This window comes from Nycticebus coucang, chromosome 16, assembly GCF_027406575.1.
Source record: "Nycticebus coucang isolate mNycCou1 chromosome 16, mNycCou1.pri, whole genome shotgun sequence".
In the NCBI taxonomy this organism is placed as follows: domain Eukaryota; kingdom Metazoa; phylum Chordata; class Mammalia; order Primates; family Lorisidae; genus Nycticebus; species Nycticebus coucang.
Window position 1 is genome coordinate 85,812,452 of NC_069795.1, and position 4,164 is coordinate 85,816,615.

The 4,164-nt window shown below is 44.2% G+C and overlaps 1 long non-coding RNA gene across 1 annotated transcript; it reads left to right on the top strand.

Annotated features, from left to right (window-relative positions):
- Positions 1 to 583: 583 nt before the first annotated feature.
- On the top strand, positions 584 to 3,734 carry LOC128567772 (uncharacterized). The gene is made up of 3 exons (XR_008374928.1): positions 584 to 827; positions 2,280 to 2,445; positions 3,674 to 3,734. It is a non-coding gene; the product is annotated as an uncharacterized LOC128567772 (long non-coding RNA).
- The last annotated feature ends 430 nt before the right edge of the window (positions 3,735 to 4,164 follow it).

Consider the following 4,164-nt stretch of genomic DNA (forward strand, 5'->3'; position numbering starts at 1 on the left):
TATTATATATTTCTTCTGATTGTGTTTTTATATCCTTTACTATTCTCTCCTAGACCAATTGAATTGGAATCTAAGAGGCATCTGTGATTATAAAAAGCCTCGTGATTCATGTGTGGAGCCAGGGACGTCATCTGTGCTCAGGGCAAGAGCCCTATGCATGTAAGTCACAGGTCTCTTGAGAGACCATAGAACACAGTGGTTAAGGGCCCAGGGAGTGGCATACCTGACTGGGTTCCCATCTCTGCTCTGTCTCTTACAAGTTAGACCTTTGGCAAGCCACTTTACCACTGTGAGCTGGAGGCGTAAATGGGATATAATAGTGCCTGACTCATAGGCTTATTGTGAGCTGAAATGTATCAACATGTAGAAGCACAAGGAGTGCCTGGCACTTAGTGTGTGCTGTGTGTCAGCTATTATTGTCCCCTGTGGAGACCTCCAGCCAGGAGCCATTTGATTGAATATATAAAACCATATACACGTAATTCTGTCAATATGAAACACAGCCACGTGCTCAGAAACTGCTCAAGGGATTTAGCTAATTGACTTAGGTTAACAAATCAGAGCTGACTGTTGTCTTTAGAAAGCACCCACGCTGATCCATGCATTGTTTTATTTTTATACTTTTATAAAAACTCACCAATTTTTCTGCCCTCTGTGGCCACCTTCATTCAGGAACTGTGTAATTGTTAACAAGCAGGAAGGCCAGTGTATCCCTGAAGTCTTCACTGGTGTGACCACGTCCCCAGCAGAAGAACTTTCCCAGTCATTTCCCAGTGGCACATGACGAACCGGGATCCTAAAAGAAGCCTCAGTTGCATGAGGCCCAGGTAAGTACACAGACTAAAGGGCTGTGGGCAGGAGCTTGGCCTTTACACTGGCAAAAGTGAATGAAAGACTCAGTTTTTTCACTGTCTTTACAACTTGTATATATATTTTTCAAATGCTGGGCATTATTTAAATATCAGGGAGTATGGAAAGTAAAAGTAATATCTTTAAGCAAAAACCAACATTGGCAAAGATAGTCACAATAAGCTCACCGCTTTCTAGAGGCATACACCATTGCACTGTGACTTTGATATTCCTCACGGAAAGAGGTGGGTCTACTCACCTGCTTACGGAGTCTGGGCCAGCCTTGTGACCTGCTGTCACCAACAAAGATAACAGAAGTGACGTTTTGAGACTTCTGAGCATAGACCTCCAGAAGCTACTCCTAACTTCAATCACAGTGTATACGTCTCAACTTGCATGAGAAAGCCCCAGCTAATCTTCTGGTTGCTGGAGACAGTGGCCTGGCTGACAGCAGCAATTAGCTCCCAGCTGACCTGCCAATTGACAGTAGCTACATGAGTGCTTCCAGGTGACTTCCCTAGAGTGACCACCCAGCTGAATCCAGTCAAAATTACTGACTAAATGAGTTGTAAGCTAATCAATGACTGCTTTAGGTCCCTGAGTTTTGTTACGTAGAAAGACTGAACACCTGGTACGTGCCATTGAAAGAAATATCTGCCCTTTAGTTCAGTGAAGGCATTTGAGTTGTTAAAGCCTCCTGGCCATTTAAAAAGGGTCTGAAATGAAAGTGACCATTATAAGATTGTGGACACAAGGGCACCATAGAGAAGGAATATGCAATGGTGGTTCCAAGGGCCAGAGTATTTTTCACTGCAAAGAGGCTAGCTACTTGTGGGAATGAGGCAGTTACATACTCAGAATTTGTAATTGCTATGGTTTGGATATGGTTTGTTTGTTCCCTTGAAAACTCATGTTGAAATTGGATCCCCAGTGGGGTGATGTGAGGCCTAGTGGGAGATGTTCAGGTTATAGGGGGTGGATCTCTCAAAAATGGCTTGATTCCATTCTCGTGGTACAGAGTGAGTTTGCACTCTGGCAACATGAAATTAGTTCTTACAGGAATGAATTAGTTCCCACAAGAGTGGGTTTTGCACATGTTGGCTTCCCCTTTGACCTGGCACCACGTTTTAGCCCAGCACAGAAGCCCTCACTAGAAGTCAAGCAGATGCCGGCACCAGGCCTCTGCTACAGCCTGCACAACTGTGAGCTGAAGCAACCTCTTCTCCCTATAAATTACCTATTTTCAGGTATTCTGGTTAAGTGGCACAAAACAGGCCAAACAGTAGTAAACTTACTTTTTAAAATGATTTATAATAATCTTTGCATTTAGAGTCCAGTTTGTAGTTTACCAAATACTTTTAACTACAATTGACTCTTGAACAGCACAGGTCTGAACTGTGTGTCCACTTATACGAGGATTTTTTCAATAGGCCGAGTGTGCTGCCTCTCCTCCAACGTCTTCCACTCCTGCCCCTGCCGCCGTGGAGGCAGCAGGAGCAACCCCTCCCCCGCCTCCTCCTCAGTGTACTCAGCGTGCAGACGAGGATGAAGACCCTGACGGCGATCTACTTTCACCTAATGAATTGTACATGGGCTGTACGTACTTATGTTTTGGGGGAAGTCCAGAGTTAAGCATGGGTTTTTGACCTTGCAGGATGTTAGTTTCCCTAACTCCCGTGTCATTCAAGGGTCGATTATATCTCTTATGGTTTGAAATAATCAGTTGTTAGAGCTGATCAAGGCCATACATTCAGGAGTTTGCAAACTTGACATTACAAAATTGGAAATGATCTAGGGGCCATCCCGCCAACTCTCCATGTTGTCTATTTTTTTTTTTTTTTTGCAGTTTTTGGTGGGGGCTGGGTTTGAACCTGCCACCTCCAGCATATGGGGCCAGCGCCCTCCTCCATTGAGCCATAGGCGCCACCCCTCCATGTTGTCTATTTTTAAATATTGAACATTCAATTAATATTTCAGTTGAAGAAGGCATTCAGTGCCTCTACATGTGTGAAACGACACTCACATAGCTCATTCTACACACTATTCATTCACAGACAGAAAGAAAAATTAAGGAACTCCTCTCTCCTCTCTCTCTCTCACATTCTCTCTCTCTCTCTCTCTCAGGTTTCTAGGCCTCTTTACCACCATCTCTAGAGCTCCACTGAATCTCCATTTTCTGGCTATGAAAAAGCTGGGCTCAGACACTTGTTTGAGATCACTCAGCCTCGGCTGAATGCAACCTGCAGCCCACGGGTGCTGATTTTGTGAGGACATTTTTTCTTATCAGTGGTGTTGGATAGCACAAAAAGTATGCACAGACTCTCTTTTTTGCTCATGGGCTTTCATTAGTGTTTGTGTATTTCTGATGTGGCCCGAGACAGCGCTTTCTGTTCCCATGTGCTTCAGACACTCGCTCCAACACCTGTCTGCAGACTCTGAACCCAGATCTTCTGCTCCTTGTTAATGATGTTTGGGAACTTGTAACTTGGTTGAGTCAAAGCTTAATCACAGGTAAATTATGTACCATATATATAATTGCCCATTTGTTGTCACAATCACCATAAACCAAGATTCATGGTTAATTTTTAGAGAGGGCAATGGCCTGCGTTTTGGTACTCTTGGGTAAAGGCTTACGCCCTAAAAATAGAAAAGCAATGACTATCTTCCATCAGCAACCCATTAAAAAGGGGCAAACATATCCATGTGACTACAGAGGTGTAGAAGCAGGAACAAAAATCGAAAGTGCCAGGAGTAGATTGTAGTTTTAAAAAAAAAAAGCCTTAAAAAAAAAAAAAAAACCTAATTGTTGTCTTAAAATTGGCAGCTCCTGTTCCAGAAGGTGTCCAGAATAATGATGCAGATGGGCTCCCTGTGCTGGTTAAGAGAGTGGATAATCTATAGCCGGGCGTTGTGGCGGGTGCCTGTAGTCCCAGCTACTCGGGAGGCTGAGGCAAGAGAATCGCTTAAGTCCAGGAGTTGGAGGTTGCTGTGAGCTGTGTGAGGCCACGGCACTCTGCAGAGGGCCATAAAGTGAGACTCTGTCTCTAAAAAAAAAAAAAAAAAAAAAAAAGAGAGTGGATAATCTGACATCTAAGGTTCCTGTAAGAAAGTCTACAAAAGCTCAGATCTTTGCTCTGAGGTGAGTACTACTGTTTTTTACTGACTCTCAAATACATAAATACATAAAAGGGGCGGCACCTGTGGCTCAGTGAGTAGGGCGCTGGCCCCATATGCTGAGGGTGGCGGGTTCAAACCCAGCCCCTGGCCAAACTGCAAAAAAAAAATAGCCGGGCGTTGTGGCGGGCGCCTGTAGTC